Here is a 24513-nt window from a genome sequence, read left to right as displayed (position 1 = left end):
GTAAACCTTTCTTGTGTTATGCCACTGAGATTGGCAGGAGGTACTTGTTACAGCAACTTGTATTGGCTATCTTGACTAATAAAGGAAGGTAGAATGTTGCTTTCAAAACATAACTTATTAAATCAAGAGCAGACACTTTTTAAAATAGCACTTGTTAAAGGCCCTTACATACAAAAATTTAAATAAAGATCAATCACCTAGTTAGGCTGATTCCATAGACTTAATATCTTTTTGACAAAATTAAATGCAATACAGCTTAAAGGGGAAAAGAAATCATTATACGTGCTATGTATCTCCGTTACAGAACATCTTATGGGCCAAATGACTATATCTATAAAGTGAATCAGACTTTTACAATAGGGACTGAAAGCACACGTATTAGTATTCATAAACATAAGCAAAAATGGTATTATTATTGAGCTTTTTCTTTGGGGTATTTGACCATTTGACATTAGTTCTGTGAGTTTTTAAGTTTCCCTAGCCAGCAACCTGAGGGTATTTTGTCAGAGCTTTTTAAATTATTCAATGAACAAATAAAAATAAAATCTATGGCAACAGGCTGGAGTGTCATGTAAAACCAAATTAATTATATGATTCACTGAAGGCACCAGCCAAAGAAAAGACTGGGGAAAAAGCTGTTATGCAAATAGATTTGTCTCTAATAACAGCAAAGGGAATTTAGCAAATTACTGGCACAGCGAATTACTTTTTTGTTTAAAATGTCCTTTCTTATCCAGTTTACTCCACAGTGGAAGTCCTCTCTAAATTGGCCCCTCAACATGGGGGAACCACAAAGTCATCATTTCCCTCAGCCAAAGGATTTCTTAAGGCTGAGGCTTGGTGGCACAGAGGACTAATGGAAATGTGCAAAGCCGTGCAAAGCCAAGTCACTGGAAAATCCAACCCACGCTCCTGACAGCAATTAGCATTTATATAGCAGGGTATACATTTTAACTAATTAATCTCACAACACCCTCTTGGGCTTTCATGCCCATTCCCACATTACATGCCAGGAAATGGAGACAGAGAGATTAATTGACTTACTTTTGCCTGAGTGGTAGCACAAATAAAAGCTGCCTGAACATAGATCTAGGATGCTTGTCCCAAATCTATGCTCACTCATTCAAAGCAAGATATTTCTCACAGGAAAGCTATTCATATATTTATATTTATTAAATATTTATTGAGAATCTGCTGTGAGCAAGGCACTGTACTGAGTGCTGGGGTAGAGAGACATGTAGATATAAATACTTAGGGAGTTCAGGAAAGGTTTAAATTTGGGAGATCTAAGGTGGAATTAATTTCTATATGTAATTATTTGCCATGTGCCCCTTACTTGCTATATGACTTTGGACAAAATGCTTCTCCTCTCAGATTCAGATTCTGCATGTGTAACAGGCTCATCCTATAGAGTTATATGAGAATTAAAGGGCCTGGCAAATGAAAGGAACTCAGTACATATTAGCTAATCTGCATGATAAATCTGAATGAGTCCTTGCCCAACAAGAAGTTAGCAATCTTGGAAAAGGAAAGATAAAGATGCAAAATTAACTAAATCAAAATACCTGGTGGAACGAATCAGCTGTTAGAACAGGCTTCTAGGCAGGAGCGCAGTTACTATCATATCATATCACATCGCATCATATCATATCACACCCGGGGGAGGGGGTGGAGATGGTAGTCTTGAGATCAGAACCAGTCCCTTTTAATCTCCCAAACTGGAAGCCAACGTGGATGAGGCCCCTTTTAAAACCATCACATCAGCACATTCTAGTAGTTCTCTCTAAGCCTGAGGGCAGAGACTGAGTCTACGAGAAGGGCTGGTTTTATATTCATTCTGGTAGTTTTGCTTAATTTTGTTTTTTTAGTGGTATGCATGGTTCCTCAGGAATATTAGCCTGGGACTGTGATCCTGAGAGAATCTAAGGTGTGGGCAAACTGGTTAAGCTAGCTAGCAATGTTGAATGAGAATGATGGATATGAAGAGGAAATCAAGTTAAATGTGGGCACATTTCTGAAGCAAGATACAGGACTGCCAAACACCAAGCATTAGCAGGGGCTCTGACAGAGGAGGCATGTGGCCAGAGCATGCAGCACTAGGGTTAGGGATAACACACATGGTCCAAAGGCAGATCTGAACACCTACTGCCTTTATTAATTCATTTAAAAGTAATGCACTGAGCATCCTTCCACGGGCCAGGTACTAAAGCAGGTGCTTGGGACACATCAGTGAACAAAACAAAAGTCTCACAGGGCTCCCCTTCTCACAAGGAGACTGACAATAAACAAACAGCGTGCTAAATAAGAAAAGTATAGAGTATATTGGGAGGTGATAAGTTAACAGAACAAAGAAAAACCTAGAACTTCGTAAGAGGGATCAGAATGAGAAAATGGGAGAGAGAGGAGAGTCAGGAGTGCGCAGTTTTAAAGAGGGTAGTCAGGGTAAGTCCCTCAATCATTACGAACCTCAGTTTCCACATCCAAAAAATGAAGCTCATAATAACAGTACAGAGTAATTACAAAAACTGAATGAGAACTAGGATATAAAGTACCTTAGACACTGTGAAGTTCTATGTACATATTAATTACAATTAATCTGTGGACTGCCATTTTCCATGTGACCTTTGGGAAACTATTTCCTCTCTCCCAGTCTGTGGCAGAGACTGCTGGACATATCCCATTTACCATGTCCCCATTCTCCCCTTCTTCTAGAGTACAGGAATTTTCAGCTGGGCATATAATTACTCAGAATAAAGGCTATATCTCCCAGCTTTCCTCTTACTTGGATGTGGTCAGGTGACTAAGTTTTGGCCAATGGAATATATTTGAAATTGTCATGTAGTAGATTCTAGAAACCATCACTGAGAGATACTGGTATGCTCCTATGTTTCCTTTGCTCCTGAAACCCTCTCATGTCTTCCATCCTGCTGCTTGGAACACGGATGTGACAGCTGGAGCTATGTCATGGACCACAAGAATGAAGGCCATACCCTAAAGATGGTGGAATGTGAAACTCAAAGGAGGTGGGGCTGTGAATAAGGTATGGGGCTGCCTTATCAGTCCTGAACTTTCTACCTCTAGATGTTACATGAGAAATAAAGCTTTTTATATCCTTACTACTCAGAGTGTGGTCCAGGACCCACCAGCGTCATCAGTGTCCCTTGGGAGCTTGTCAGAACTGCAGACCCTCAGGCCCCACCCAGACCCACTGAATCAGAATCTACAATTTAACAAGATTCTTATGTACATTAATGTTGGAGAAGTATTAGTCTAAACCACTGTTATTTTAAGTCTCTTTATTAACAGCTGGTCATCACCCTAACTGATAACAATGTTCAATTTCATTTGCTAAAATAAGCGGGTTGTTGAACTATTTCTGAGGTTTTACCTACCCCATGAGTCTATGTCTCTTTGATTAATATTTACATTTAAAAATATATTCCTTTTTGTTCCTCAATGGAAAAAATATTAAAAATATCTGGATATTTTTCTAGCAGTGCCCTATTTGTAAAGGACCAGTTTTCAAAAAATCTACAAACTACATTTCCTGGAGCATAATTTAAGCGGAAAAAATATTACTAAAACTTTGATATTTTTTGATCAGGGGACAGGTTCTGAAATTTGATAGTTGTCAACTAAGCCAACAAAAGGAGAGAGAGAAGTTAAGGGTGGGGAGGAAAGCTGGAGTGGCTGTGATCATCCATCAGACATTCTCATGTTGCTTGTACTGTTCAACAATACTGAGCTAATAACTCGGCAGATGGCTTTTCTGGACCAGATAATTAGACATACCTTACTCCCACCAAAAAAGGGAGTTTTTTGATTGAGTCATTTGAAAAAATAGGAAATAGCCCTGAGCAAATGATAAGATTTGCCAGCTAAGGAAGGAATGCCAAATTCAGAAGGCGGGTTGGGGGCAGGGGGATCCACAAGCTCCAGCTTCAGTTTTGCAGGGGTTGTTCAAGTTTGTTCTAGAACAAGTTTTACTCTTAATAGTGTTAATACCCCTCCCTACAACACTGGGCATTTACTTTGACACTGTCTAAAGACTGCTATTTTTTTGCAATTAGACGTAGTAGGCCTAGCTAGTTTAAAAAAAAATGTGGAGAAAGTCATTACCAGGAAAACATAAAAATAAAGAAAAAGAGAAGGAAGTGGTGTAAAAGAAAAATGAACCCTCCTAGACGAAAACAAGCAGACCTATGAAGTTTAAATTCAGAACTTCTACCACAGTAGGTGATATTTAAAGTTATAAAACCAAACTACCTAAAGGATGACTTAGAGTTGGGATCTTTTTCTCGAGTCTAATTATTGTTACAGGACAAGCACTCTAGAATCTCTTAAACAGGTTTGTTTTCGTTCCAAACCTGCCACGTGGAGGTTCCTCTCTTAGTCGGCAAACATGAGCATCACTTTCTACAGTTTCTTTGTGGCAGAGGACTTGAGGAAAATGCCTGGATTCTCTAGAGAATTCTACAGTTCCCAGGTCTAGAGGTCTGTTGCTGAAGGTCGGCAGGCTCTTTCTCGGTCTCCATCAAGTCATTTTACAACTGGTATTTGGAGCTCCAACAAAAAGACCCATCATCACCATGTGTTAGCGTCCAAGAAGGGTCCAACAGCCACCCTTCCTGCTGCTGTGCATAATGAGGAAGAAGATGGAATAGCATCATCTAATAGCCACCTAGAAAAGGCTCCGCTTCTCTCATCAAAGTGACAGCAGGGGTTAGCAGGCTAAAGAATGGATTCTGAGTGTGCTGCCTCTTTACCCTGGTTCCATTATTTTCTCTAAAAAAAAAAAAAATCACTATAATGAGCATCCTCATGTGGCTGAAGGGAATGATTTTCTTTGCAGGGCTTTTGTGAAAATAAATAAACAGGCTTATGTCAAGTGTGGCACAGTACACTGGGGAACCTCTAAACAGTATTTATCTGGATTTTATGGTTTTTTCCCACAAGTAATCTTTTCTAATCCATGATTAAGATGTAAAGATCCAATTACTATTCTCATATAACAATCAAACAGCCTTTGCTCTCTTTATTTTCATTATTACGTAATATTTATTCAGGGTCCTATGAATACTAGGGGCTATTAACAAAATGTAGGGAAAAACATGGTCTCTGCCTTCAAATTTCCATTCAAGAAACAGATCATCAGCATTGGAAGCAAAGGTATTTGCACATTTTCATAGAACCCCAGAACATATGAGTCTTAGATCTGGTTGTCACCTCCACTTCTGGTAGGATAGCTGGTAATACTCCCTTTCCACAGATGAGGTGACAAAAAGTCTGAGGGATGGGCCAACAACATGTGATAGAGGTGAAGAGGGACCAAACCAAGTCTCTTATAAATCCCAAACTACTTTCCCTACGGAGTACACAATAGCTAGTCTCCAGAGGCTGACAATCCCAGCTCAGTCCTTGTTCTGCCACTTCCTAGCCATGTGAGTCTGTGCAAGTAAATGAAATAGTCCTACGTGTTAAAGAAGGTTGGTTTGAAGAGTAAATGACACCACACTTTTAAAGTGTTTGGCAGAGAGCTCGTCAGTAGTCTCCACTATTATTAATATTACATCTCCCTCTTTCTTAACTCCAAACTGAGTATGGCCAAGTTCAAACTGAATATGGCTCAACAAATGATGTTAACATTTAACCTACGGAGACTCGCCTCCAACAAAAGTGTGTGAGGGTGTTAGACTACAAGGGAGTTTTAAAAACATTTGGAGCAACCCCTCATTTTACAAATGGGGTAACTCAGCCCAGAGAGCTAACTTGATGAATGACACAGAGTTCACAAGTGGCAAGCATAGAATCACTTCTTTTCAATCCAACTGTCCTGTCCTTTCTACTATATCATCCTGGTAAAACATATATTCCAAATACATATCTGCAGAAATAGCCCCAGTTGCTAGTGGGAATGTAAGCAGTACAATAGCACATTCCCCTTCAAAACAGGATGAAAAAGTCAAAAAAGCAAACCTAGGAAGATGGGAACAGATAACATTAATAGTGGACCATAGAAGATAATTTTGCATACATTCCACATGGCCAAGCCACACGATTCTTCTTCTCCCCACCTCTCATTTTACAGGTCAAGAAGCTGATATATGAGTGTTGTCTTGGAGGCTCAAAGTAAGGTAGGTGGTGATGCTGCCTGTAGGTGTGGAACCTGGAAAGAAAGATCCTTCACCTCAGTTTCCTCATATATAATCATACATGAAGCTAAAAAGAAGCAAATAAAAGTACCTAACTCCATAGAACTGTGGTTAGGGTAAATAAGATCATACACAAAAATATCACATGTCTCAGGTGCACAGTAAGAATTTAATAAGTTTTAGCTAGGATTATTATGTTGATTTTTACAGAAAAGGACATTAAGACCTAGAAAGATAGTAGAGAAAGCAAATTATTTTGTGCATTTGGTTTTTGAGTTTTCATTGCATTTTACCAGAACCAGGACAGAAAATTCAAAACTAGGGTATAAGTCCTAAAAAGCAGAAAGCAGGCTACGCATGGACTGACTTCTTAATTAGCAAAGATTGCTGATGCCATCACTTTTCCACTCAACAACATGATGGAAATTTAAAGCCCTCCAGCTAGGGGTCTCTATTTCTTCCATCCCCACATCTCACTTCCTGAATGGAGGCCCTGGGAGGCTTGTTCACTGAAAGTACATCAGGGGCCTTCAACATTCAATTAGGAGCTGTTCGATTCCCCTACCTCAAGATTTGCAGCCATATTCTATACACAACTACAAAGTCAGAGGAAGGAGCATCTTGTGAGCCTCGCCAGCAACCTCCCCAGTAATTCTCAGGAAATTCCCTGGAGTAAAAGGGTGTTTGAGATCTTCATCATCTGCCAGAGGAGGAGACTCAGGCTATGATCCTGTCGCTGCATTTAAGAGAGCCATCACCTGTGAAATGCCAGTGCCGTCTCATTCTATTTTAATAACATGTCAAGCATGTAGATTTTGCTTGAAGGCTGGTAGTGACAAGCAGAAAACAAAAGATTCTGAGAGAAAATCGGGGGAAGCAAGCATCAAAAGCTGAGAACATGAGAAACAGGGTTTGGGGAAATGTCTGATAGAAAGAATTCATGAGGTAGGGGTTCTGAGTGGCTGGGTTTTCAGTGGTCCCTCATTGAGACAACAGTGTCAGCTCCCAAGGGGAGGAGCAGGGTCTTGGAAAGATAAATGACGAGAAGAAAACATGATCCAAGTCTCTGAAGTCACCTATAATCCACTATGCATCTCAGAAAACCACTACACACTGGGGCTGGAAGGGGGCCTTACAAATCCTCCAGTTCCATGACACGTTATTCAGATTAATGTCTGATACCAGAGGCCCAAGGAACGCAGGAATGAAAGAATGGGTTAGGAGCAGAGGCTAGACGAAACTTTCCAGATTCCTAGCTATTTGCCCCGTATCACACATGACTTCTGCCTATAAAACCAACTACAAAAGAGAGTTTACACTACTCTTACATCAGTCTTTGTTTTTCTTTTCTCCTGGTATGTCAGAAGTTGAATTTTTATACGTCTATTTACGTCCAGCTTCTTGACTCACTAGAGTCTTAAGGTTGAAAACATTCGCTTCTTACACATTTATTGCTGAAGAGAAAGCAGAAACGACAACCCAACCTTTCTGAACTCCAGAGCTCTTAAAACACAGGAAGCAAAACAGGAGAAGGGATTTTTCCTATAGGAGGCAAAAGCAAACACTCTAAAGAAATCAAATGTAGAATTTCTTATATAATATCTCTGTTATTGTCAGCCTCTTTCACACGGTACACACATTCCTTCTCCATGCACACTCCCCAGGGAGGTTCTATCTGCCAAGGTTCTGCCACTGGAAAACAGCAAAATAATTACCATAAAGTAGAAAAATGAAAATAAGAGAAGTAGGTGCTAGATCAGGAAAAGGGTCTGTAGTCATACCAAGGGGATTTTTGGAGCTTCATGGTACAACTATAACCACCCAGGAACATATCTCTGCTATGTGTGTGCGTGTACCCAGCTACACATCCCAAGGCAAAACTGTCAAGTCTGGGACCTTTCTCTCTGGGGACTTTCAGCCTCCTATGTTTCCCTGCCTCGTGGAGAAATTGATTATGAAAGTGGTTGATTAGAAACACAGTTTTTCATTTCCATACTCTTTGAGTCAGGAAAATGTTCTCAACTCATCACTTAGGAATCACTGCCTTCTTTCCCAAACCACACCCCATCAGAGAATACAAATCCATAATTGTCAACAGAATCCACAATAATTCATATTTTATATGCAGTATCAGACATATTCTATTCTCTGATTACAGAGGTAGGGGTCATTGCTCCATCTTGGGATTTGGAAAGAGAGGCTCAGAGAGTGACTTGGGAAGCTCGCAGGGTCACAAGGTAGCAGAGCTTTCTGATTCCAGAGGCAGTCCTCTCGCCACTGAGCTTCTTAGGCTCTCTACTATCATACTCAGACCTCTGGTTTCTAGTCTGTAGACTTTAGAGACAACTCCTTCCCTCAAATATGCCACTCACATTGATTCTTTATGTTAACAAACATCTCAAACCATGTTCCTTCCTTCTGTTTTACAGCAAACTAGCTACTGAGCTTTTCTTTGACTATAGGAATTCACTTTCAGACAGATATGTTTAAACTTCTTTGCCATTAAATATAGTTTCTGAGGTATATTTTGTAGTATTCTCTACAGAGAATAACAACATATCGTCAGGAGACCTGATTTCTTGTCCTAACTCTGCCAGTGTGACCACCATTACTATTATTATAACTGACACCGTCACCTAATATTGAATGATTTCTATATGCCAGGTATGAAGTACTTTACATTTATTATCTCCTTTAATTCTCATAACAACTCTTCTGGATGGTTTTAGTATTGTCTTCATTTAACAAATGAGGAGCATAAGCTTTAGATAAGTTAAAGAATATCTACATGATTACACAGTGTTAAATTGATTAAACAAGGAAGCCATTCGACTAAGGGGAATTTAATGCTTAGTAGCCTCCCTAAGCAAACTAAAACCCAAGACTGTAATGCCTCAAGGTCAAGAAATGGAAACCTAAGGACAACCAATCACAAATAGCCAACTAGATTTTCTCAAATAATGCAACCGCTTAAGCTACAGTCAATCAGATAATTTCTTTGCTTACACTTCCACCTGTTCTCTATAAGTCTTTACCCCTAGCTCTTGTGGGTAAATTACTTCTAGCCACTTCTGGTTTGGTGCTGCCCAAATTGAATCAATTTTTGCTCAGATAAACTCTTAAAATTTTTAATATCTCTCAATTTATCTTTTGACAATAGCAAGTTAGAAAAAAGGATTCTAACACAGGTTTGCTTCTTCCCAGAGTCTAAAATATAACACTGACTGTGGCCAAGTAACTTCCCTTTTCTTGGATTCAGTTTTCTCATGTATAGAAAGGTGAAACCAGATGATCTCTAACTCCTTCCATGTCTATAATATGTTGGGTTTATAATCAATGCCAACTTCAAGAGCGTTTTCTAGCCTGAATCCTAAAAATGTAAAATCAAGCCAGTTTTTCACGGAAAAGAGCGGTGGTGGGGTGGGTGGGCACTAGTTAATAGAAAGTAGAACAAACTGAGTGAATCTCTTTAATGAGGAGCATCAAATCCTTGATTAGTGGTTTCCAGCATCAGAACGCACATGTCACAGCCAAGAGGCAGTGGGGCAGATCACATCTGTCTGAATTAGGGAGTGTTATTAGGTAGTCTTATTTCCAGTAGAAACTCCGAAGCTATCTTCATGCTCAACTTTCCCTCATAACACCCACTTTTAAAAAGCAGAGGAGTCAGAAATGTCAGCTTGTCCTCGAAGGCAGCTCCCTCGGGCGTTAGCTGCCTCTGTCTTATTAAGTATAGTCAGGCATGACTCAGCTCCTCCATCAACTGTCTGGGAAGGAGAACATTTCATGCTGGTAGAAAATCACCTTAAGCAGAACAATGGCAGGCATTTAAGGTACACAGTTAGGGCTGGGTTACTTATTACTCAAAATCAAATCACCCTTTTCCTACCCTAGACAGGAAAGCATAATCATATCCAATAAAGAAACAAGACTGCATCTGCTTAGAACACGTCAGATCACCCTGTCACCTTTGGGTACAAGTATCAGCCACTCAGACACCTCTTCTGTCTATGTCACAAAGCAAGGTGAACTGTGGGTTATGTCATGTCCTTCAATCAATAAACTCGGTCGGTGAGAACCTACCACAGGCAACAGTTTATAATAGGCTTCAATCGTGGGGGATAAAGATACAAGGAAGACATGGTCTTTGCTCTCAATGATCTCATTACCTAGAGAAGGTGAACAGACAGGTAAACAGTTAATCGCAATGCAAAGCAAAATGAGGTAACTGCTAAAAAGAAAATGATGCAGCATGTCATAAGAGAGCAGAAGGTGTTCTTGATTCTGACTGCGAAAGGGGAGAGGTTCAATGAAGTCTTCACAGAAGAGATGGCATCTGATTTAAGATGAAAAATGAATGGAATGTGCACCGACAGATACAAGGGGAGGAGTCCAGGCTGATGGAACAGTGTACGTAAGGGCATAGAGGGTGAGGGAGCCTGACCAGTCTGTCACTCAGCTGGGGCTGGATAACAAGGTGTGGGAAGATTTAGCAGAGCATGAGTACGGATGACTAGGGTTATACAGGGTAAGAAATTCCTACTCTATCTTGATAGCAACTAAGAGTTACTGATGGTACTTGAAGAACGAAATGATACCTATTAATGATAACTATGGCAGAGACAAAGACTGGATTGGGAAATATGTTTGTGCCTTGCGGCTGTCTGATGGGTCACACACATGCAGTTCCACATGTGGCAAGAATGGAATTTTTTTATCCATGTGTTATCTCTGCTTTTATGAAGACAAAAGAGGCAATTACAGCAACCTGAGAGGGGATGTGAGAGGAGGCAGTGAGGCTAATCCCTTCTGTGATGGTCCTTTTGCTCTGCAACTGATGGAGTGGAAGACTGTGATTTATCAAGGTGAGAAAGACATTGCCCAGTGCCTGTTCCTTCTCCATCCTCCAACCCCCATCATCATCACTGATAACACATGGGGTTGTAGAGGGGTAGCCACTTTATTACAGTTTCTGGAGCTAATTATCCAGAAACTTTATTTTTTTCTCTCTTGTGGAGCCTATTCTCAAAGTATTTTAATAACCAGAAGCCTCAATGTATGCCAAAGTATGGTACACCATCTATACATCCCTTATGGCACTCAGAACATCATTCCATATGTTACAGATGTTTCAACACCTGGGTTCTCTCTCCGACTACCTAAAGGTTCCTTATCAACAGGACAATTGTTCTTTTCATCTTCATGGCCCAACTGTGCCTGAAAAAGCCAAGAAGCTCTGTAAACATTCTGAGCAGGGAAGAGAATAGAGGAAGATCAAATGATGCACCTGGCAACAGGACTGGAAAATAACTGGAAAAATTAAAGGTTAGCAAAGACAAGCCACAGCCGAGAAGAAAATATTTAAAAATCACAGATTTGTTAAATGACTTATATCCAGGATATATAAAGAACTCTCAAAATTCAATAAGAAAACAAACAACTTAATTTAAAAAGGGACAAAACATTTCAACAGATATTTTATCAAAGATATACAGAGATCAAGCATATGAAAAAATCTCCAAAGTAATTAGTTATTAGATAAACACAAATTAAGAATTATGCAAGATACTACTACATACTTATTAGAATGGCTAAACTTTTAAAAACGGAAATTACTAAGTGTTGATGAGGCTATGCAGCAGCTGGAACTCTCATCCATCCTGAGGGGATTGCACAATGAAGTACAACCACTTTGGAAAACAGTTTGACATTTTCCTGCTTTGTTAAACATACACTTAGGTACAACAACCTAGAAATATTAGTTCTAGGTATTTACCCAGGAGAAATGAAAACTCATGTTCAGACAAAAGCCTGTGCACAGATGTTTGTAGCAGCCTTAATCACAACTGTCAAAGATTTGAGTGTGCCAAATGAACTTTAAGTAGGGAATGAATAAGCAAATGGTGGTGTATCTATATAAGAAAATACTACTCGGCAACAAGGAATGAACTTCTGATACACTCAACAATATGAATGTATCTCGAATGCGTTATGCTAAGTAAAAGAAGCCCAGTCCCATAGGACTCCACCTAAATGACATTTTGGAAAAGGCAGAATTAGAGGAACCGAAAACAGATCAGCAATTGCTGGTGGCTTAGGGTCAGGAAAGGTTGACTGTAGAGTGGAAGCACAAGAGAAATTCTGGGGAGTAATGGAACTTTTTCTGCCTCTTAACTATAGTGGTTTGCAGTTGTACACGTTTGACAAAATTCATAGACTTCATACACCAAAAACTGAATTAAAAAAAATAAAAATAAATTTGAAAAGGTCAAGAGTTGTGCAGAGTAAAAGTCAATTCAGATAATTCCAGCCTCTTGATTAGAGATTTGACTTTACTTGTAACAACGGGCAGGGGGCAAGCATTCGCTTACGGACTCATTCCGCAATGCCTTTTCCCTACCATCTCCAAGCAATCAAATCACATGAATCCTCCAAGACCTAACTTGGTTACCTCCCCTCTAGATAGAGCTGGCTGCTCTCAGTTTGAAGTTATTTCTTTCACTTCTAAACCACAGTAGCAGTTTCTCTGCTCCTCTCTTGTAAGACTAACCACTTTCTACATTGCATAATTGTTATTCAAGGTAAATGGCTGCTCCCCTGCTAGATTGTGAGCTCAGAGACAGGGCTTGGGTCCTTGTCACCCAGCATATTGCCCAGGACACAGAGTTTGGTGGATATTGGTTTCTAAAGGGGTGGAATAAGGAAGCTCACTGTAAAACAAGAGATCAATAACTGCATAGAGATAAAAGTCTGTGCTTCCTCAGAACTCCCTGATACACACACCATGCTCTCCCACACAAAATAATCTCATAGCTGGTGTAAAGAAGGAAATTTTAGCCATTTACTATATCCATCCATTCATTCACTGAGTATTTACTGAGCACTCAGTGAGTACAAGGCCTTCTTTAAGGCACTAAAGACACGGAGGTGAATAAAACTGTGCCTGTCCCCATGGAGTTGTCATTCCAGAGAAGGTAACAGATATTAAATAACAAATTAACTAGGTAATTAAGCAAATGATTATACAATGAATAACTTAATTGCCTCTGAAATGGGTACCATGAAAAGAAGCATGGGGTCATATGAAAGAGTATATAAGAAGGATCTCACTGAGCCTGAGTGCTTGGAGAGATTGGGGGGTGTTCCCTGAAGAGGTGGCTTTAGAGCTGAGTGCTATAGAATGAAGGTGTGAGAGGCAGAGTTGAGAGGAGACTGTATGAAAGCCTTAAAGTAGAAAGGAAACATTATATGTGAATGTCTGAAGGTATCTCAGGAGCTTCATTGCCAGGATCAAGAAAGGGGAACACAAACAGGTTGAAGCAACAGGTAGAGACCCAAACATATAGGGCCAGATGAGCCACTGTAAGGAATTGAAATTTTATGGTAAGAATAATGAGAAATACTTCCAGGATTTTCATCAGAGGAGATATTTGATTTAATTTACAATTTTAAATAGACAACATCGGTTGCCGTGTAAAGAATGGATTGTAGGGAGTAAGAGCGGAGGAGGAACAGCCAGTTTTGAAGCTACTGCAGAAAAGTTCAAAAGTGAGATGGTGTGGTGTGGACTAAGACGACAGTTAAGATGGAGAAGTGGACAGAGCCACATGAAAGAAGACCTGAGACAGACTGATGAAAAAAGCACAAAGAAAAAGAAAGCCAACTCAGTCCAGAAGCTCAAACTTACAACTTCAATTATGGGGTCCTGGAGGGCTAGAATCAGAAGGAACTAAACAATTTTGCAGATGAGGAAATGCAGATTCAGAAAGATTAAGGAACTTGTCCAAGGTCACCCAGTAAAGTAGCAACAGAGCTGAACCACAGTATCAAGGTGTTTTATGTTCCTGTGTTATTTCTCATTCATACCTTTTAGAGCCTAAAAATTCAACCTCTTACTTTATTCCTCATTTTTAAAGCAAACACAGTAATGGTGCCATCATGAGTCATGGTGAAAAACAGAGACCCCAAGACACTTAGACATAAAGTAGAAGAGACTGTAAATACCATAAAGATAGGAACAGGACCTCTTAGTTCACCATTGTATCCTAACGCTTAGCAAATGCCTGGCTCATCGAAATATCTCAATGAACGAATTTTCTTTTACAATTATATTGAAAAACACAATTGAAGAATAATACAAATCTCAATTAATTTAGGGTTATCAAAGCCAGACTAAGTGGCAGAGAATCATGGGACCATAGATGGGTTTTCAAGCCACTGATTTTGTAGAATACACTCTACCTGCCTTTGAATTCTTAGAAAAGTGATAAGCAACTAAATATCTGGAGCAAATGAAAACCTTTCTGGGCAAAAGTTTAACTACATTTGGAAATGTTGATTCTTGTGGGCAAACACCCACCACTGAACACAGAAATCTCAATCCTAATCTTACAGAGAACTAGTTGGTGCTTACCCACATGCCAAGTGTGTGGTGTCATTTTCAGGCCCATTCAACTGAGCTTCTGTTTACTTATTTGCTTTTGCTGGTTTCAGAAAAACTTTGAAATATATTATCTCATTAGATCTCCATAACAACTCTAGGAGGTAGGCAGGGCCAATATTATCATCTTCATTTTGTAGATAAAGACAGAGTCACATGGAACCAAGATTTGACTTGAGTCCAGGATTTTTTTTCTCCACATTATATATTGTGAATTATTCAGGCCATTTTCTGAGCTCCCATAGCACTGAGATTTAAATTTGTTACACTAACAAGAAAGGAAATGTTCAGATGCTCCTCCCCTAGATCAGAGATTAAGCACTTGAGTCCTGGGAAGACCTGTGAATTCACTGTGACCTCATCTGCTATCCAATACTTCAAAAAGACATTTACAATGGCACAGCCACTTTATAAAATAGTTTGGTACTTCTTCAAAATGTTAAACACAGAGTTACCATACGACCCAGCAATTTGACTGCTAGGTATATACCCAAGAGAAATGAAAACATATGTCTATAAACACACTTGTACACAAATGTTCACAGCTGCATTATTCATAAAAGATAAAAAGTGAAAACAATCCAAATGTCCATCAATGGTGAATGGATAAACAATGGAATATTATTTATCCATTGAAGATAATGAAGTACTGACACATGCTATAACTTGGATGTACCTTGAAAACATTATGTTAAGTGAAGCCATAAGACTAAACCAGTTATAAAAAGCCACACATAATGATTCTATTTCTATGAAATGTCCAGAATAGGGAAATCTATAAAGAGAGAAAGTAGATTAGTGGTTGCCTAGGGCTGAGGGAAGGGGGAAGAGGGGATGCAGATTGGCAGCTACTGGATACAGTGTTTCTATTTCGGGTGATGCATATACTCTTAACTTAGATTGCAGTGATGGCTACAAGGCTAACATAACTGGTTTCTATTGCTTTCAAAACATGGAGTCTTTAGAAAAAATATAAAATAATGTCCTTGGTAGTGAAAGACTTGGAATCCCCTGAGTCTACTAGGAAAAAGAATAATAGGTTGGGATTGGAAGACAAGAGCTTGAGTCTTGGTTCTCCTGTTCATCAACTGCCTGACTATGGCTGAGTCACCTAATCTCTCCAAGTCTCCGCTTCCTTATCTGTGAAATGGGATAACGATATACTTTACTGTTACTCTGATGATCAAATCATGCAAGCTTTTTTAAACTATGGACATTATATGATGTCATTCTCCACCGTAATGATCAGTTGGTATGACAATGTGAACCTTATCTGGCACACACTCTAAGTCCAATACTACGTATGTGTATGGCATGGAGAAATGAAGGAATGCTAGCAGATGGAGGAAGAAGTACTCATTTATTTAACACATATAATCATGCCTACAAATATTGAAATACTGGCAGCTAGTTAAGTATACTCTGTAGTACTGATTTCTTAAAAAAAAACAAAACAGAAAACTGCCTATTATCAACAGAAATGAGCAGATAAAGTAGGCAAGAATTAGGGTACATAGGTACTTTGTGGGCTGAGTATAAAGTATCGGCAAACTTTGAAGCAAAGAAGTGGGGGCTCGCTGATTCCAAATTTCAAAAATTTGGGCAACTAATCTTTATTTTCTTTTGACATTACATATCTAGCAAATACACAAATAATAGCCACGGTTATAATGCAAGAAATTCAACGGCAATATCTCTTTTCCCTCACAAGTCTCCAAATTTAGTAGTCAACCAAGGTCATTTCATGAATACTGAAATTATCTCTCTCTTAGGGAAGTTATAAGCATCTCAATTTATAGATAGAAACAGAGTCAATGTTTCCACAATAGCATTTCCCAATTGCTCCTTGCTTATCATCCCAAGAATTCCAACAGTTCAGGTCTTCATTGTTTCTTACTTCCAAAAATTGTTACTCTTTATTTCTAAATATAAATACAATTAGATTGTAATATATTCAGATGATACATAAAATTATTTTAAAAGGGGGAAAACAAACTCAAACATAATTCCACTTTCTAAAGATAAGGACTGTTAAGATCCGGGTGTATTATACCAAAGGTTTTCTACGTATGTGCACACATGTGCATACACACATGCACACAGTGGTGTGCAGTAAACCACCCAGGGGGTGGGGTGAGAGTCTGCCTTATAGTGTCTGTTTATCAATTTCAATGGGATAAATACTCTCACCTTGGCCCATTTCAAACTACCCACAATCTAACAACTGGCTCACAAAATCCCTAAAAATTGAACTAGCTCTCATAAGCTGGTGCAATCTAGCTCCAGCAAAAAACTGCCACAGTTTTTTAAGTTTCAGACTAGTCCTGCTGGATGGCACTGTTTTTAAACAGAAGTATCTATCATGAACTCACTTTCATATCAGCAAATATAAATACATATTTTACTTTCAATGGCTCAATATTATTCCATTTTATTGATGTAACAAATTATTTAAGCATCCCCTATCAATGGATAATTACACTGTTTACAATGTTACCTATTTTAACAATTGTATGAAAAATACAGTTGTGAATATATCTTGATGCATTTTTCTGATTATTTCCTTAGGATATAAGTGTGGAGGGTTCATTATGTGGTCAAAGGGAGGCACTTTGGTATCTTTGAAATAAATAGCCAAGGTGCCCTCCACAGAGCCTATTCCAGGCACACTCTCACCCACAGGGTATGAGAATACCACACCTGATCACTAGACCCCTCTGTCCTGTCCAAGGCAAGATCATTCTTGTTAATTGTTGCTAATCTAATGGGTGAAAAATGACATCTCATTGTTAGTTTAATGTGCATCTATCTTCTTACTTATGAACTTGAGCTTCTTTTTAGTGTGATCAATTTTTTATCTCTTTGGAACTGCCAGTTAAAAACCTTTGCTCATTTTCCCATGGAGTATACTTAATATTGGAAGGATTTCTTTTGTGTGTAAGAGCTCCTTATAGTCTGATGATATTAACTGTCAGTGTTGCAATCCAATGTACACATCAGGATAGATGCGGAGAGGGCTGATGGCCACTCTGAGTTTATTATGACCAGTGTTTCAATATATACATAGCTCACAGCTGTTAAACATACACAGGTGTTCTGGATGAAATAATTAGCGAATGCCAAGAATTCTTAGTGATTTCTCAAGGAGCCCTCCCTCGGCGTCTGTTTTGATATTATCATGTTATTGCTGTGCTTGTATATTTTTATCTCAGAGCAAGCAAGGTCTCTCAGGCAACGGCCCCTCCTGCGCCTGATATCGATATCGTTTCTCCATCTGTGCCCCTGGGCGGCCGATGCCTGTCTTAGGTTGCCTCCCCTTGGCAGTGACTATTAACCCTTCCTGTGTCAGGGGAGGCTACATTTACCATATACCTATATCTTCCCAACTTTTCATTCATCTTTAACTTATAATAGGATGATGCTACACTAATTTTGTCAATCTTTATGGAGCAAAATACATCAAAATTTATTTAATGGCCCCTATCTTTGATGATATAAGTAGAAAAGCCTTCTTCATCCCAACATTATAAAAATGTTTGCATATATTTTCATCCAGTACTTTTAGAGTTTAACTTTTACATTTAAATATTTGATTCAACTGAAATTTGTTTGGTGGTGAGGCATAAGGTAAGAATGTAACTTTATTTTTAAAGAAATTATCCAAATGTCCTAGCATTTAAATGCATCTTTTCCCACTAATTCTGGATGCTACCTTGGGCAGCTGCCAGCTGCAGAGCTGGCTTCCTTTCTTTTCTGGATTCCTGTTTTCACTTCAGTTTTGTCCTCTGAGGATTTCTTCCCAACTCAGCAATTCATGTTAAAAGATAATTTATTTTTAAATGCAGCATTTCTAGCTGCTTTACAGCAAAAGGGTTGTTTAGGGGACCTTGTCCACCATACTGAGAGAAACTAAAATCTTCTCCAATCTATTTCCCACATGGCAGCTAGCATGCACATTTAATAATAGATGTCACAGACCTGTTCAAATCCTTTCAATGACTTTTTATTGCAGTGAAGGGAAATGTAACAATACCTTGATAAGCACTGGGCCCTGCCTACCCCTTCCTCCTCAGCTCATGCTGCTTTCTCCCTTGCTCCTGCCGCTCCAGCAACACTGGCAGCTTGATCCTTAGGGTTCAGGCCTTCTGACATGCCATCTCATGGCCTTCTCTCTGCTTTGCATAGGTGGTTCTTTCTCAACAGAAAGAACCTTCAATTCTCTTCTTCTAAAAATCATTTAATTCTCAATAGAATGTCATCTTCTTAAATAGATCTTCCCTAACCACCTGACAATGGGAGTATTGTCCAATTACTTTCTATCAATGTAATGCCCCATGACTTTTTTAAAAAGTGCTTATTTACTTCTATTCTGTCCCACACCCTCCCCAAGACTGTAAGCTCCATGAAGGCAGAGATCATTTCTGTCTTGTTTACCAATAAATATAGTCAAGCACAGTCAAGCACATACCCACACATTATGAATGAATGAATGCAAAGTGTCTTACTCATCTTTACACTCCCTGTGGTACAAAGTTTTTCGCGTATCAGGTGCCCAGGAAACATCTGCTGAGATGGGTTTCACATCTAATCATGAAGGACCAGCCTCCCTATATGTGGAGGTTATATAGATCTTCGACCTTCTTCTATTAAATCACAAAGCTGCATTCTCAAAATAAGAGGGAAATATTTATCCTTCTGTGATAAAAGTCTCCTTCTGTGATAAATACATGAAATGCTTTAAAATGGATAACTAGCCTATGGAAACACTGATTTCTCTGGGACTGAAGAGAACTTGTGCATTAAACCTGAACAAATTTTCAGTTTGTAATTCTGGAGAGTTCACAGCCAGTGAAATAATGCATCTACGTATGGATTGGTGATAATGCCCCCAGCCCAATCTTTTGTGCTGGCTGTATCCAGGTGACAGTTGTTCCAGCTGTTTTGCTGCCACACACACACACACACACACACACACACACACACAAAGTGACAGTTTCTCAGAAAAATAAAACATTCTAGCTCCATCAGGAATAAAATGGAACTTGGAGTGAAACCACCATCAGATTTCAAAATTCACACGCAATCACTGCCAAAATCTAGCAGGAGAAAAACTGATATATTTAGACTGAAAAGAATTTTCTAGACCTGTACTCCACTGGGTACCAAAAAATCTCTGAGCCATGTGTAAACATCATTTACAAAGTCCGTTAACACCTAGGAGGAGGGACAGAGCCTGCTGAAGTTGGGTAAGAAGGAAAAAACAGGGAGTTACAGCTAGTATCTCTGAGTCACATGGGAAGCCCCATAAATAATGCCGAAGCAGCCAGGCAGCAGACTAAGTTTAAGAGCATCCCCCTCCACTTAAACTCACTGTATCCGCGCTGAACCACCTTCCACCATCCATCCGTGATCTTATTTAGAACTGATGTCCTTTAGGAAATCTTTTATAACTGTGGGAAAATTTATCCAATCGGAATAAATGCAATTGAAAGGTCCTGCAGATGTTTCCGGAATCTTGGAGCAGCTCAATTTGAAGTAGTATTTGCAACATGAAAAATCACATGCTATGTTCTCTGTTTTTTTAACAAATTGGTTGAATGTTTCTTTTCAAAGATGTGTGCTCCATATTGTCAATTACTGACAGGCAGCATGACTGGCTTATTTAGCAAGTGAAGAGTTTTAATTATACAAATTCAGTGGCAGCATGGTATTGTGCAAATAGCATGCATTTTAAAGTCAAACGGGTATACAAGTTTTGCGACATAATAGCTATAGTAAGCTATTAAGTTCTTTTGGGGGCGCGTGGAAGATTAGCCCTGAGCTACCTGCTGCCAATCCTCCTCTTTTCCTGAGGAAGGCTGGCCCTGAGCTAACATCCATGCCCATCTTCCTCTACTTTATATGTGGGACGCCTACCACAGCATGGCTTGCCAAGCGGTGCCATGTCTGCACCCGGGATCTGAACCAGCGAACCCTGGGCCGCCGAAGCGGAATGTGCACACTTAACTGCTGCGCCATCGGGCTGGCCCCTAATTTAGGTTTTTAATTCACTTTTATGATCTGGATTTCCTCACTGGTAAAGACAGATGAAAACATCTATCTCTAGCTTATGGGGCTGTTCATAAATTTATGAATGTTGTATATATACATATTCTCTAGTTCAATTAATGTTACTTCCCTCAACTTCCTTCTTTGTATTACAAACACACACACCTCCACTACATAATTATTACCAATTTACAGAGAATTAGAATAAAAGATATTTAAAGCTATGCTTAGCTTAACATGATCCTCTTTTAGTGATTATAAAATTCAATATTGTATGACGCTTCATGGCTATTATTGCCGTCATCAATTATCGCTGCATTGTAGATGAGAGGAAGAACCTTTTTAATAACAGGATATTTGGAGTAATAATGGTGAAATAACTAAGGATTTGCTCAAATAAAGCAACCAGGAACAAAGACCCTGTCTTCACTTTCTTCCTGAAATTCCCCTTAGTATCTCACTAAGAGCATTGTATGCAGTAAGAGGGACTCCTCCAACACTTCCATTTACTAATTGCTCTATTCACAATTTCCATGATTTCAATTATTCTCCAAACAAATTATTCTCCTCTTAGACCTGAATACAACCTGCGTTTCTACTGAGCCTCAAGCCGTACATTGCTACTAGGAAAGACATTTTACAGCTCAGTGCCAACTGCAAACAATAGCAGACTTTTCTGCCTTAGACCTTACGTATGCAGAATGCAAAAGGGGATCCAGAGTCCTATATTCTTGCCTGCTATCTCCTCTCCCTTTGTTATCATGGAGGCTGCACACGGCTCTGTGCCTCCACCATCTCTGCTATACACTTCCTTCAGAATACAAGTATCCCGGTGGACAAAGCATTATTCCTGGAGATGCTGATGGCTCTCATGGCTGGAGGTGCTCTAGATGTAAGAAAATCTCTATACTATTTTAAGGCTTCTATTTCCTCTCATTACTTTACTATACTAAGAAGGAGGGAAAGAGCCAGAATGTCAAAAAAAATAAGAACCTAGAAAACACTGAACTCTTCTAAAAGGATACCATCCAATGTAAAGTTCAGGAAAAAAGGGGGCATATTTAAATGTGTACTAAAAAAAGTTTTTTATGATCTGAAAAAGTATACACCTGGGTTTGCATCTACTCCAACAAGTCCCTCTGTGGGGAGACTGTCTCTGTATTTCTATCTTTTTCTTTGTATCTCTCTCTCCGTATATATCTCTATCACTTTCTCTTCTCTCTCTTACTCTCTCCCTTTCTATTCCTCTTCTCTCCTCCTCCCTGCTCCTTCTCTTCACTTTCCTTTACCTTGAGTGGACAGTAAAAAATGCTTCAGAGGCATTTAGAATCAAGCCATGGATATCATACAGTCTTGCATAAGAGAAATTCAATTTTCCCTTGGGGACCAGACAGATCAAAAGGTTCAAAGCAACTTAGAAAATATGAGGATAAAATTAGTGCTTTCTCTCTGAAAAGCAAAAATTAGTTCATTAAGCAACTTTTGGGGCAGGCTAGAGTCTCAAAGGAAGTAGAGAGGGCCAGACTGAACTCAGGTTCACCAGTTTAAGCTATTAGGTATAATGTGTTTAAATAGCAAACAAGTTCGCAGTCAATGATTAATGATTTCTCCCCAAAGTAAAAAAGGGCAAACAGAGCTAAGGTAAATAATAGTTAATAATGGTTGAAATTCACTTGGGAACAACAATTTGTATATCTGTGTTTGCTTTAACAATACAGTCCTATAATTCAACTATAGTTGGACTTGCATGCAAGTTTAAGTAATTACGAATCAAATAAAACCCATGATATTATGTTAATAAAGAGCTGTATTTATGTAGAAAAACCACTAGTGACTGAGGGATGCACTCTCTTTCCATTTCTTTCCTCTCGAATATCTACACTTACGGCATAGGCCCCACAAGTTCCATTGAGGAAGCAGAGTTGGCAAATATTCTTCACTTGGTCCCAAACTTTAAAGGGACCACAATGTTCTGTTATATAAGCTAAGGGAAAAATGCAAACATCACTACCTTGGTGTACATATCACAATGCACACTCCTGCCTAACTCAAGGAGTACTTCAAAAAATATGAAACTATCTCAGAAGATAAAAAACAACGGACTGACGGGCAAAGAACCTCAAACTATCATTCCAGATCCTACAAATACTGCAGGAAAGTGACATATATTTCTCAATAACGTACAGAAATACCAAGAGTTTCGAATCTGACAGAAGGAGAAATGAAATTTATGAAACAACAGAACTCAGCCAAGTCTAGATTATTGAGGCCGTGATTATTTTATCTTTTTTCTCTCATTTTGTATTTCCATTGTTGCTACTGCCTCTAAAACAGAGAAAGACAAAAGAAGCAAATTCTATATATCAGTTTTTATAGTTTTGGATGACAAGTACTTGAAGTTATTGACTGAGGTTCCCAGATTATTTATAAAATGTATCCATCTTTTTCTCTGTCCCTAAAAAATAAATGAGAGATAGCAGCATCCAGTGGATTTAAAAATAAAGCAATCAATATTTTGTTATCTTGAGAGTGGATATATATTTTATTTTCTAAAGAAGTTAATCAGCTAAATAGAAAAGAAATTTTAAAAACAGTGGAATAATGGGGCCAGCCCAGTGGCACAGTGGTTATGTTCTCACGTTCCGCTTTGGCAGCCCAGGGTTCACTGGTTCAGATCCCAGGTAGAGACCTATGCACCACTTGTCAAGCCATGCTGTGGCAGGTGTCCCACATATAAAGTAAAGGATGATGGGCATGGATGTTAGCTCAGGACCAGTCTTCCTCAGCAAAAAGAGGAGGATTGGCGGCAGATGTTAGCTCAGGGATAATCTTCCTCAAAAAATAAGTAAATAAAAACAGTGGAATCGGAATGGGTGAGAACTGGCCCAGGAGTGAGTCACTGATAATCAAGTTGGTGATTTGGTTCTATAAAGCTCATCTCAAGATGGCAGAAACAAATGTTCTGGGGGGAAAAAATGCAGAAACAAAAGTGATTCAAAGGGCAGAGTAAATTCTTATAAACCAGACACTGTCACCTACAACCACGAACATCTATGTATTTCCTGTAAAAATACTGACTGACTTCCCTTAACTACATAGCCACGTGAGGGAAGAATCAGGTCATTTTTCTAAACATAGAATTATCAGTGTGATACAGGAAGCTGTTCTAGAAAGTTTATATTAGCAAAGTCAGCATCAGGCCAATAAATTGTGGCACTCAAACCTCTTTTCAACACCCACCTCTGGGAAGTATACGTAAATTAAAATAAACGTCAGCCTGTTTCAAAACACAACTGCAGCTAAAAAAAGGAAAAAGGGTGAAAATACTTGCTCCTAAGAGGCAGTATTCAAAGGACAACAGGGTGAAATGTTGTAATTCCAATGACCTTTAGGTATAAGAATAAAATGAAACTGTATTCTTCAGACACTCTCCAAATGTTTGGACTAAATTGCACAGAAATGAAGTGTGTTCAGGATGACCAGCCATGAGCAACAGAGACAGGACTGAATGTCACAAGTACATCCAAGTATGGAGTTTTTCATAAAGGACATTCAAATAATATGAGCTCATGGGGGCAGCAACAAATTGAATTTCTACCAAAAGCTCAAAGAACCATTACATAGCACTGAAAATATTATATGTCCCGGCAGAAGTGAATAAGAGAGAATTAAAAAAAAAAAGAACAAGCCAACTATATCTACAATACATTAAACAAGAATATTCTCTTTACCTGCAGGGATTGCTGTCCTTCACAATCTGTTCCCAACCTACCTTCCAGCTTGGCTTCTAAATGTCCTCATGCCATCCCTTCAGTTGCACTGCACTATTCTGTTCTCAAATAAGAGACGTATTTTCTCCTTCAAAAGAACAGT

At 39.0% G+C, this 24513-nt stretch overlaps 1 protein-coding gene across 9 annotated transcripts in view; it reads right to left on the bottom strand.

The window, feature by feature from the left end:
- Nucleotides 1–24513, bottom strand: part of IL1RAP (interleukin 1 receptor accessory protein) — a 131189-nt gene that overhangs the window by 60912 nt on the left and 45764 nt on the right. The window lies entirely within an intron of this gene.

Source organism: Equus caballus, chromosome 19, assembly GCF_041296265.1.
Source record: "Equus caballus isolate H_3958 breed thoroughbred chromosome 19, TB-T2T, whole genome shotgun sequence".
Taxonomy (NCBI): domain Eukaryota; kingdom Metazoa; phylum Chordata; class Mammalia; order Perissodactyla; family Equidae; genus Equus; species Equus caballus.
The sequence above is the reverse complement of the archived record's forward strand: the minus strand, read 5'-3'. Positions and strand labels throughout refer to the sequence as shown.